The following is a 13,399-nucleotide window of genomic DNA, read 5'->3' as shown; positions in this document are numbered from 1 at the left end:
TTTCCTGATCACAGAAAGTGAAACAAAAGTTAAAAGTTATTCAGTATTACTCTCTGGGTCCATTGATTCAATAAAGAATTCTTGACCTATCTTTTGTGAGTCAGCACTCTGTTAGAAATTGGGGATTTAGCTGTGAACAAAGCAGTGTTATTACTGATTTCCAGACCTCACTTATACTTGTAGAAGAATATAAGCAATTATAATAAATTAAGATGGTCATCAGAAGTGCAAAGAATTTTGTAGATGACAGCATAGTAATACGATGTAGTCTAGGGAATTGGAAAAACCATATTAGTTGTTGAACATTTCATAAATTGCTATTCTAAAAGTTTCCAATAGTACACAGCACATAGGAAACACAACAAATATATGTAGCATGAAAATTAAATTATTTAATTTCCTGGAGCTCAATATACCAAAAAGTTCTGTTTAGACATTAAATATGATGGGTTTGCTACAATATTTACCTCAGTTTAGTGACTATGACTTTGAATTTTGGGAAAAAGAAGTGAAAAAAAAGATGCACTTTAGACAACTTTCTTAGCAGATAAAGGGGTGAAAAGGAGTCTTGTGAAGCATGCATAGAAAATGAGAAATTCCAAAGTACTTCTGTTCTCTGCTCTCTACTTCAAATACAGCCTTATTTAAAAGATGCCAAATTTCTCAGAATCAAAAAGTAACCATTTACATATGATAGGGAATACATGATGTCTGTAACTGCTGCAAATAAAGAATTAGAGGAATCCAGAATATGATAGCCAGGGTAAAAACTGCTTAGATTTATTATGGCACCCAGAGATCATTTAGGCAAAGGATTTACAAAATATTTCCCACCAATCACTGATGGTGTTAGAGGTTATATCATGAGGTTTCCATCTGACTTATCATGTTCATGAACAGAAAAATGATAATAGATTTTGATTACATACTGTGGTGGGTTGAAGTTGTGTATACTTCCAGAAAGACATGTTCTTAACTCTATTCCATTCCTGTAGTGTGTACCGACTGGAAGTAGGACATTTTGATGAGGCTACTTCAGTGAAGACTTGACCCACCTCAATCAAGATGGGTCTAATCTTCTTTCTGGAATGCTTTTTAAATGGAGTGAATACAGAGAGAGAGACAGATAGACAGAGAGATGGAACACACCATGGAAGCAAGAAACTGAAATCAATGAAACCAAGGAGAGAAGGGAGAGACAAGGAGACTCTGCTATGTGCTTTACTATGTGGCAAAGAAGCCAAGGATCTTGTGCAGCCAGTCTTTAGGAAGAAAGAATGGCCTTGCTAATGCCTTGATTTGGACATTTTCTGGGATTTTAATGGAAAGCAAGTTAATTCCCATTGTTTAAGCCAAACCATTTCAGGGTATTGCTTTGAACAACCTAGGAAACTAAAGCACCTTTTATAAATTTGAAAGTTAAGACTAATTTTGGTTTTTACAGAAACTTCTATATTTTTCAATAATTATTTTACTCTTAAAGAGTTTTCATGAACTAGTCAGTATGTCTCAACTAACAGGTAATAGGAAGAATATATTTTTACATAATAACACTCATTTGCATGCTGCAGTTATTAAATTTGCATTTTTGATTATTCATATTGAGCTTCATTGTGTCTTCAATTCATTAAAATTGGTCAACAATTCAAAAGTATTCATTAGAGCAAATAGTAATTAAATTGATTAATATCTGAAAATTTAAGTTTTTAAAAAATTGCTAATCAATTTGCTCCTTTTTGCCTTCGAAACCAATAAATCACCAATTATAAAAGTGACAAAGTCATTGAAGATTTTGCAGTGGTTTAAATAACATATAGAGACCTCACTGATAAATCAAACTATTTTTTCAGAAATTATTCACCAATTCAAAACATGAAATTGATTAACTTTACTCCATAAGCTGGAAATGAACACAAAACTATAGAGGCATCCTTCAAAATTATACTCATCTCATCAATAAGATGTGAAAATTCACTCTTCCTGAGAAGCAAAGCAAGCTGCCATTAATTTTTTATCAGATTATTATATTGCACATTGAATGATATCAATGTATTTTACAATAGATTACCAATTAAGAGCCAGTGTTTGTTTTAGCAAGTTGCTTTGTAACTGAACAAATTTTCTGATCTTCATATATGTATGAAGAGAAAGGCTCAAATATTTTTTACTGTTTATCTCAAATAACCATGCTGCAAGAGAAAAAATAATTATATACTTAAAAATTATTTTCTAAGCTTCAACACAGTTTTGAAATGGTTGTGTTGGGTTTGCTATTGAAAGAATATGCACATATGTGCATATCAGCTATATACATATGTGAATATCAATCCACATTATATTTTATGCCATAAAATGATTGTTCAATATTATTCCTCTTTCTCTTGATTTAGAGCCAAAGGGAATATTAAAAAGGTTGAGTGTGATTAAGTCAAAGATGCTGGGTCTTTTCTGCAAGCTGTCTAAAAACATTTGCCCCAAGAACTGTACTCTTACTTGTTTAAGTAATTAAAAATTTACTTAAAAGATAAACGAAAGTACCCTCCTCAACTTTCAAAATGAGGAAAAACCAACAAATTTCTTTATTACAAAGATAATGCCAGAAAATGAAAGCCGTTATGAGTGGCTGGAGCAATTGGTATATCTAGCAAAATTCAGTATATTGAACATATTGTTTCATGGTCAAAAGTTCATGACATAGGAACAAAATATTACATTTTTAAAGAGGATTTCTTATAAAGACCTAGTTTAGGAGCAAGTTACTAACAGAGTTTGTCACTTTCCAAAATTGATTTGTTTCTTCTCTCATGGATGTACTATTGAAAATAATCATAAGATACACTAAGCTCTTCTCAATAATCTAGGAAACTTCTCTGCTTCATAAAGGACATCTACCAAAATATCCTGCAGCTAATGTCATACTTAGTGGTGAGAAACTAGAAACATTGCTTCTAAAAACAAGAACAAGGAAAGGAAGTGTCTTCATTCCTATTCAATATTGTACTAGAAATACTAACAAATGCAATATGACAAGATAAGAAAATAAAATGCATAAAGACTTGAAAAGAAAAACAAAACTGCCTTTATTCACAGATAAAATGATTGTTCATATATAAAGTATCTAGAATGAAAAACAAAAATCTTGGAACTAATTAGCAATTGTAGCCAGAAGGCATTCAAGACACAAGATTAACACACATATGTCAATTTTTTTCCTATATAAAAAGCAAAGAATGATTGGAATTTGAAATTAAAAACACAACACCATTTACATTATAACCCACCAAAGAAGAAATAGGTATAAATCTAACAAAATATTTGCAAGATCTATATTAGGAAAACTATAAACTCTGATGAAAAACACCAAAGAGCTAATTAAATGGAAATATAGTTCCTGTTCATGAATAGGAAGTCTCAATATTATTAATATGCCTGTTTTTTCTAACTTGATTTATAGATTATGTGCAATCCCAATTAAAATCCAGCAAGCTATTATCTTCTTTTGACAAAATGATTCCAAAATTTATATGGAAAATCCAAAGACACAGAATAACCAACAAATATCAAAGAAAAACAGTCAGAGTACTGACACTATCCAAAGTCAAGACTTACTTTAAAATTCCATTAATCAAGTGTGGTACTAGTGAAAGAAAGATCTATTAATTAAGGAAACAGAATATCAAACCTAGAAATAGACCATGTACATATTGCCAAAAGATCAAAGGCAATTCAATGGAGAAAGACAGCTTTTTTTTCAATAAATTGTGCTGAAACAACTGGGCATCCATATGCAAAAATTAATATGGACACAGATATTAAACCTATCGTAAAAATTAACTCAAAACTGGTCAAAGACATAACTGTAAAACAAAAAGATAAAATTTCTAAAAGACAACATAGGAGAATATCTAGGGCACTGGGTTTGATCCTGACTTTTCAGGTATAATACCAAAAGCATAATCCCTGAAAGAAAACATTGATAATGTGGACTGCATTAAAATTGAAAATATATGCTCTATGAATGACACTGGTAAGAGAATGAAAAGACAAGCCACAGAGTGGGAGAAAATGTTTGCAAATCATATATCCAATGAAACACTTGTATCCAAAATATGCTATGAACACTTAAAATTCAACAGTAAGAAAACAGCCAAATTTTAAAATGGGCCAAATATCTGAATAGATAATTGGTAAAGAAGATATACAGAGGGCAAATAAGCATATGAAAAGATGCTCAACATCATATGTTATTGGAGAATTATTTCAAGTCAGAACAATGAGACACTACTACAAACTTAGAATAGCTAAAGTCTAAAATACTGACAATACCAGTTGCTGGTAAGGAGTATGGGCAATAGGAAATCATTGCTTAGGGGAATGCAAAATGATACAATCACTGTGAAAGACAATCTAACAAACGTATATAGTCTTACTATATGATCCAGCAATCATTCTCCTTGATATTTACCCAAAAGTGTTGAAAACAAAAACTTATGTCCAGGCAAAACCTCATGCATGAGTGTTTATAACATCCTTTTTGTATAATTGCCAAAAATTGGAAGGAACCAAGATATCTGGCAAAAAGGGAATGTGTCAACCAACTGTGGTAAATCCCTGTAATTGAATATCACTCAGTGATTTTTAAAATGGCCTATCATTTTATAAAAATAGACAGGAACCTTAAACCCACCCAATTATTAACACTTTATATTAGTATTATATATTTGTGATCATTCAGGAGAAAATGTTCTCATATTTGTCCTGTTAACCACACTCCAGCATCCACCACTGGATTCTCTATGATATATAGTCCCATGCTTTGCACAATCCATTCAAAGTGTACACTCAGTGGCTCTCATTTTCATCAGTCATGCTGTCATTATCTCAGTCAATTTTAGGCCATTCTTTACTTCAAAAGGAAAATAAAAAATTCCATACCCCTTTATACCTCCTATTGTTGTCCCCTAGTATTGGAAAAAATATCTTCTTGCCAGTACTGCAAAATATTACAAAATTATCATTAACTCTCATCTTTGTATCACCATATTATTAGCACTTTGTAAAAAAAAGAGCATTCTTTTATTTATACTATTAACCACAATCCTCATCCATCACCGAAATTACTGTTTTACATTCCCTAGACTATTCTCTAGTTTCCTTTCAAGTGACATTTACTTCCATAGACTATCCCTTTCAGTCACAATCACATTTGTAAATCAGCTGTGTTATAATGTGTTATTCTCAACTCTATTCATTTCCACTCTTACAATTAGCCTTACTAATAAAGTTACATACATTAAGCTATTAAGCATCATTTCCCATTCTCAACCCACTTTGTATTTTCTAATAACATATACCTTGAGTTTATCTCTGTAAGTTTACTCATTGTAATTGGTTCATATTAGTGAGGCCATACAATATTTATCCTTTTGTGTCTAGCTTATTTTACTCAAGGTAATAACCTCTAGGGTCATTCATGTTGTCATGTGCATTCTGATTTCATTTCTTCTTAGAGCTGAATAGTATTCCATTGTGTGTATATTACACGTTTTGTTTACTTCTTCATCAGGTGATGGACACTTGGGCTGGTTTCATATTTTAGCACTTGTGAATAATGCTGCTATGAACATCAGTATGCAAATGTCAGTTCACATCCTTGCTTTCAGTCCTTTTGAATATATTCCTAGTAACAGGATTGCCGGATCATACGGAAGTTCTAAATTAAGCTTCTTGAGGTACTGCCAAACTCTCTTTCACAGAGGCTACACCATTCTACATTCCCACCAACAGTGAAGGAGAGTTCCTTTTTCTCCACATCCTCTTCAGCACTATATTTTCTTTTTTTCTAATAATGTCCATTCTATTGGGTGTGAAATGGTATCTCATGGTAGTTTTGATCTGCATTTCTCTAATAGTTAGGGTTGAGGATTTTTTCATGTACTTTTTGGCCATTTGCATATCATCTTTGGAAAAATGTCCAGTTGTGTTTTTTGCCCATATATATATGTATTTTTTTTTTCCTGAGGTACCAGGACTGGGGATGGAACCCAGGACCTTGTATGTAGAAAGCTGGTGCTAAACCACTGAGCCACATCAGCTCCCCTGAGTTGGTTTTTTCATTTGTTTGTGTGTTATTTGCTTGTTTTTAGGAGGCACTGGGGACCAAACCTGGACTTTCCATGTGGGAAGCAGGCACTCAATTGCTTGAGCCACATCTGTTATGTTGCCCATCTTTTAATTGGGTTGCTTGTCTTTTTTGTCAGTGAGTTATATGATCTCTTCCTTTCCTATTTGGGTGTCTTTTATTTCTTAATTTGCCTAATTGCTCCAGTCAGAACTTCTAACACAATAGTGAATAACAGTGGTGACACTGGGCATCATTGTCTTTCTCCTGATCTCAGTGGGAAAGTTTTCAGACTTTCACAATTGAGTACATTGCTAGCTGTAGGTTTTCATAGATGCACTTTGCCATATTGAGAAAGTTTCCTTCTATTCCTATTTTTGGAATGCTTTTATCAGGAAAGAATGCTGCATTTTGTCAAATGCCTTTTCTGCATCAATCAAAAGGAACATGTGAATTTTCTTCTTCAATTTACTAATGTGGTTTTTTACATTAACTGATTTTCTTGTGTTAAATCACTCTTGCAAATATGGGGTAAAACCCATATTTGATCATGGTGTATAATTATTTTAATGTGCTTTTGGATTTGGTTTGCAAGTATTTCTTTGAGGATTTTTTCATTAAAGATATTGACTGATAATTTTCTTTGTTCATAGTATCTTTATCTAGTTTTTGTATTAGGGTGATGTTTCATAAAATGAATTTGGTGGCATTCTTTCCTGTTCAATTGTTTGGAAGAGCTTGAGTAAGATTGGTATTAGATCATCTTTGAATGATTGGCAGAATTCACCTGTGGGCTTTTTATCTTTGTGAAGTTTTTAATAGCTGTTTCAATCTCTTACATCCTTGTAGGTTTTTCTTCTATTTGCAGGAATTTGTCCATTACTGGTATGTTGTCTAATTTTTGGTGTACAGTTATTCATAGTATGCTTTTATGATCTCTCTTATTTCTGTGGGGTTAGTGGTAATGTCCCCCTTTTATTTCTTGATGATTCTCTCTATTGTTTTATTGTTCTCAATTTCATTTGTGCGCTCTGATCTTTATTACTTCTTTCCTTCATCATGGTTTGGGATTAATTTGCTGTTCTTCCTCTAGTAACTCCAGGTGTGCATTTAGGTATTTGTTTTTGACTCCTTTTTCAAAAATTTTAATTTTCCTTTCCTAATAAATCTGATAATCATGTTTTCAGTTTTTTTTTAAATGCTGTTGGAATTTTTATCAGGATTTTATTGAATATGTATATCAATTTGAGTAGAATTGACATCTTAATGATATTTAGTCTTCCAATCCATGAACATGGAGTGTTCTTCCAATTATTTAGGACTTTTAAAATTTCATTTAACACTGAGTTGTAGTTTTCTGAAAACAAATGCTTTAGATCATTGATAAAGATTATTCCTCAGTATTTGGGTTTTATTTTCACCACACTTTTGACACTGTTAGCTACTTTTATTGATATAATCTTCATTTCTAGACTCTCTTCCAGGTCTCCCTCTCCTATCTTTTCTTTGCAGGCTCTAGCACACTCTTTAATATTTTCTGAAAATCCAGTCTCTTGGTTAGAAATTCTCTCAGTTTCTGTTTATCTGTGACTATTCTAAACTCACCCTCATTTTTGAAAGACAATCTTGCTGGATATAAGATTCTGGACTGGAAGTTTTACTTTTGTAATGTCTTAAATATATCATGCCACTGTATTCTTGTCTCCATCGTTTCTGATGAGAAATAAGCACTTAATTATATTAGGTATCCCTTATACATTATGAATTGCTTTTTTCTTGCTATTCTCAGAATTCTCTGTCTTTGGCATTTGACATTCTGATTAGTATATGTCTTGGAGTTGGTCTCTTTGGATTTTTTTGGATGGAAGTACATTGTGCTTCTTGGACATGGATATCTATGTCCTCCAATAGGGTTGGGAAATTTTCTACCATTATTTCTTCATATATTCTTTCTGGTCCTTTTTCCTTTTCTTCTCCTTCTGGGAGACCAATGACATGTATTTTTGCTCATCTCTTGCTGTCATTCAATTCCCTGAGAACTTGTTCAATTTGTTTCCATTCTTTTCTTCATCTGTTCTTTTCTATGTTCACTTTCAGAGTCCATTTCTTCAAGCTCACAAATCCTTTCTTCTGCCTCCTCAAATCTGCTATTATATGATTCCATTGCATTTGTAATTTCATTTATTGCACCTTTCATTACCATGACATCTGCTATTTTATATGTATGCTTTCAAATTCTTCTTTGTGCTCATCTAGTTTCTTCTTAATATCCTTAATCTCTTTACCCATCTCATCGAATTTATTAAGGGATTTGTTTGAACATCTATTATTAGTTGTCACAACTCCTTTATGTCATCTGGAGGCTTATCTTATTCCTTTAACAGGGCCATATCTTCCTGTTTCTTGGTGTGGATTATAGTTTTTTGTTTGTGTCTTCACATCTGGCTTACTAGAGTATTTATTCTGGGTGCATTTTTTTTTTTTTTTTTCTGTTTAGTTTAGGGCTTCCTGCCCTTTCTTCCTTGCTGGTTGATAGTAGGAGCCAAAGATGTAGTTGGTTCTATAAGTTGTAGAGGCTCAAGCTGCCCTCAATGCCCCAGGGACCAATGAAGCTTCCCCCAACTTTCTCCTTTACAAGCGGTAAGGACAAAGTCACAGCTGTGTGGAATAATCCAAATCATGCAGGCCTAGACTGTAGTTGCCCAGAGATACTGATGTAGCTTCACAGCTCTCTTCCCCCATGCCTGGGGCAGGGATGAAGCTGCAGGCGTAGACAGCAATCTATGTAGTGTGGGTCCAAGATGACCGCAGTTGCCCAAGTAGACTTCTGATTATTTAGTTTGTGCCAGCCAAATGTACCTGCAGTTACCCAGATAGGCTGGTGCAGGGCTTGCCAGCTTCTTTCCTGTCAGAGGTGGGGATCAAGACTAGACTAAGGTTGTAGGCCGATGTGGGTGAAAGAAACCGGTCCCTACCATCACTGTGATTTTTGGTCAGCCAGGCTTCCCCTCAGGCTGGGGGTGGAGTTAAAATGGTGGCTACCAGCCTCTTTTTAACTTAGGCTCAAACTTTAGCTATTCTTAGGATTATACTTTAGTCTGCTGAATTTACTAATCAGTAGTTGAATTTGGTGCTCACCTGTCTCTTCCTCCCACATTTTGAGGAAGTGGACCTTCCAATTCCAGTAATAGAACAGCTCCTGAGGTAGTTTGTGTCTCCAGTGGAGGATGGGCACCAGCTTCCGTGGAATGCTCTACTTAAGAATCATCTCTGCAGATGGACAGTCTCCTCTTTCCATTCCTTCAAGAATGTTGTAGGATGCTCTTCTCATCTCCTGGAGCCCCCAAATAGGTGCTTCAGATAGCTCTGGGTGTTACTAAATGCCCTGTAGCAGTGCTGACTCTAGGAACTCCTTATTCTGCCTCCTTCTTACTGGTTGCCCCTCCTTTCTTTAATGTAAGCATTGGTGGCTATAAATTTCCTTCTCAGCACTACCTTTGCAGTGTCCCTGAGGTTTTGATAGGTTGTGTTCTCATTTTCATTCATCTCAAGATATTTACTGAATTTTCTTGCAATTTCTTCCTTGACCAACTTATTATTTAAGAGTATGTTGTTTAATTTCCTCCATATATTTATGAATTTTCCCTTGTCCGTCCATTATTGATTTCTAGCTTCATTCCATTATGAATAGAGAGAGTGTTTCGTAAAATTTCCATATTTTAAAATTGCTGACATCTCTGTTGTTACCCAACATATGGTCTATCCTGGAGAAGGATCCATGAGCACTTGAAAGAATGTATATCCTGCTGTATTGGAACTAAATCTCTGTTAGGTCTAATTCATTTATCATTTTGTTCAAGCTCTGTTTCTTTACTAATCCTCTGTTCAGAATTTCAATCCAATGCTGAGAGTGCTGTATTAAAGTCTCCAGCTATTATTATAGAAATGTCTATTTCTCTCTCCAATTTTGCCAGCGTGTGTGTGCCTCATGTCTCCTGGGGCACCCCTGTTAGGTGCATGGATACTTATTATAGTTATTTCTTCTTGGTGATTTGCCCCTTTTATTAATATATAATGACCTTCTTCATCCTTTATAACATTTTTGCATTTAAAATCTATTTTGTCTGATATTTGTATTGCTACTCCAGATGATTTTTGGTTACTATTTGCATTGAATATCTTTTTCCAACATTTCACTTTAACCTGGTTGTGTTCTTATTTCTGAGGTGAGTCTCTTGTAGACAGCAAATAGATGGCTCATATTTTTGTTTCTTTAAATCCATTCTATCAGTCTATGTCTTTTGATTGGGCATTTAAGCTGTTAACATTCAAAGTTATTACTACAAAGTCATTAATTTCTACATCCATTTTACCCTTTGGCTTTCTGTTGTCATATCTTACCATTGTCTGTCTTTTTACTCTTTAATTTACCCTTACTGATAATCTTCATTTCTATGCTGTTCTCCAAATATCTTACCCTTATGTTTCCCTTTCAGACTGCAGTGCTCCTTTTAGTGTCTCTTGCAAATCTGGTCTTTTGGCAAGCTATTCTATCAGTTTTTGTATGTCTATGAAGACTTTGAACTCACTCTCATTTTTTAAGGACAGTTTTGCCAGATACGGAATTCCTGGCTGACAGTTTTTCTCTTTCAGTACCTTAAATACATCATACCTCTGTCCTCCTGCCTTCATGGTTAATGGTGAGAGGTTGGCACTTAATCTTATTGATGTTCCCTTGTATGTGATGCTTTGTTTTTCTTTTGCTGCTTTCAGAATCCTCTCTTTGTCTCTAATATTTGTCATTCTGGATAGTAGGCATATCAGAGTAAGTTTATTCAGAATTGGTCTGTTTGGGGTGTGTTGTCCTTCTTGGATATTTATATTTACATCATTCATAAGGGTTGAGAGGTTTTCAGTTAATATTTCTCAAATATTCTTTCTGCCCCCTTTCCATTCTTTTCCCCTTCTGGGACACCAAAAAAGCATATGTTTTTGAGTTTTACATTGTCATTGAATCCTTTAAAATACTGTTCCATTTTTTCCATTCTTTTCTTATTCTATTCTCCTATTAAATTTACATGTTCTATCCTCATTATCACTAATTCTATTATTGATTGAAATCTGCAATTATACCTCAAAATTATTATTATTTTTTTTTAGGTATCAGGGCTGGGAATTGAACCCAGGACCTCATATGTCGGAAGCTGACACTCAAAGTTTGGCATATCAGCTGTCTATACCCATACAACCCTAAATGTGCCCAATCTCATTTTATGTATTTTTAATCTCATCCAGGTGTCTTTCATTCCCATAAACCCTGTTAGTTTTCTTTATAGGCTTTCAAATTGTTCTTTATGCTCACCAATTTCATCTCCATATACTTTATCTTTCAGTCATACTTTCCTTCAATTCTTTGAATTGATTTGGGAGATTTGTGTGATTATTATTGATCAGTTGTCTTAAATCCTGTATCTCTTCAAGATTTTGTATATTTGTTTTGTTTATTAGGCTAGGCATCTCTTTTTGTTTCCTAGTATGGCTTGTAAGTTTTTGCTGATGTTTAGGCATCTGCAAATGTTGGTGAATTTACTCTGCCAGTTAATCTCTCTCTTGCTTAGTGGTTTTTTGTTTGTTTTTGTTTTTGTTTTTACAGCTCTTCTATGATTTTTTGGTTCAACTTATTCTGAGTCTTTAAAATTGCCCAGCTTAAGTTATGAAAATGAGGTGAGGGACTCACTGATGGGGCTAGATTTTTTTTTTTCTAGGAGTTCAGGCTAAGGGAGACCTGAAGTAGTTTTCTTCCTTCCTGTTTCCCAGTCAGCCAGCAGATTTCAATCATTGGTGAACCTTTCCCTGGAGGTATTTCTTTCAACCTCTGCTTGATGGGGATACTTCTCTGGCCAGAACTGAGATTCAAAGGAGTTTCTGCTGGCCAAATTCACTGAACAGAAGCCACTCTCCACTCTCTGCCATACCCTCCCTCTTCCCAGGGAAGAAAATGTATGTTCTTTTCTTAGTTGGCTGCAGTGGGCCAGAGTTTTTATCTAGACTGCAAGCCTTGAAGGTGGGAGATGTGTGCCCTTCCTGGCCACCATGGGGGCTATCTAATAACTCATACTACTCATTTCAGGTTCTACCTCTCTCTGTCCCTTACCCTCTTCCTCTCTCTGTGACTTACCCTTCTGGGGGTCATAATGCACTGTCCTGGTTTTCTGACCCCTAAAATGGGTTCCTTAATCATCTTTTACCCCTTTTTCCATTGTTTTGTGTGTGTGTGTGTGTGTGTGTGTGAGACTTGGGCCCTGTCTGTCTACTCCATTGCCATCTTCCTAGAGCTCTCTCTATTCTGTTTTAAACACTGACATACATGCAACAGAATTCCCATTAACTTATGGCTATTTCACATCACACAAAAGTCAGTGTTCCCATGATTTGGAGCAAATAAATGATTGCCAATAAAATCCTACGACCTGTTCAAATCTTAATAAAAAGTCTTATTCCCCTTAACACTCATGTCCTCATTGAGCAAAAACCCAAGTTCTAAGTTCTTTCTGTTTGTTGTCTATATGCTTTCTACTGTGACTTTACTCTCTGAGGATCATTTTTTTAAGAGAGATTTTTAAAGTTAATAGCAGAAAGATATTCATTATATTAAAAACCATGCCACAATTGAGCTTTAACTTAAAGAATAAATGAAGAAATTTAATAGAAAGGGATCCTCTTCATAGAGTAAGGGATGTCACAATCAAGAAAATATGACTTTATTAACTAGGAAATAGAATGGGGGAAAAAAGGATGAAGCAAAATACTTTGATATGGTGAATAAAGTGTGTTGATTGGTTTTCATTTTATTCTGTATTTAAAAGACATTCCTTAGACTAAAAGGTGCATTATCTTCACATAGTATGATTTCAAATTGGTTTTTTGTTTTGTTTTCAAATTTAGAATTTTCCAAGTGATTTTTATTTTTAGTGACTATTACTTTTCCAGTTTCTTCACTTCATAGCCTCTACACAAAATAGTTTCCATAGATGCAATTAGGATTCTATGAAAGGGCATTTCATAATTTTATTTATGTAGTAATGTATTAACCTAGGCATCATTATGTTAATGGTAAATATAATAAGTACGGTTTAAATATGTTAGTTAACTTTGTCTCATCTATGAAACTTAATTATATATGATGTTGCACTGTCATTATCTACTTTTATCTTCTACTGCCCTTTTGAGCTTATAGACCTGATGTATTAGTCAGGTTTCTCTAGGGAAACAGAATCG

The sequence above is a fragment of the Dasypus novemcinctus genome, chromosome 7 (assembly GCF_030445035.2).
Source record: "Dasypus novemcinctus isolate mDasNov1 chromosome 7, mDasNov1.1.hap2, whole genome shotgun sequence".
NCBI lineage: Eukaryota > Metazoa > Chordata > Mammalia > Cingulata > Dasypodidae > Dasypus > Dasypus novemcinctus.
This window is presented reverse-complemented; position numbering follows the sequence as displayed.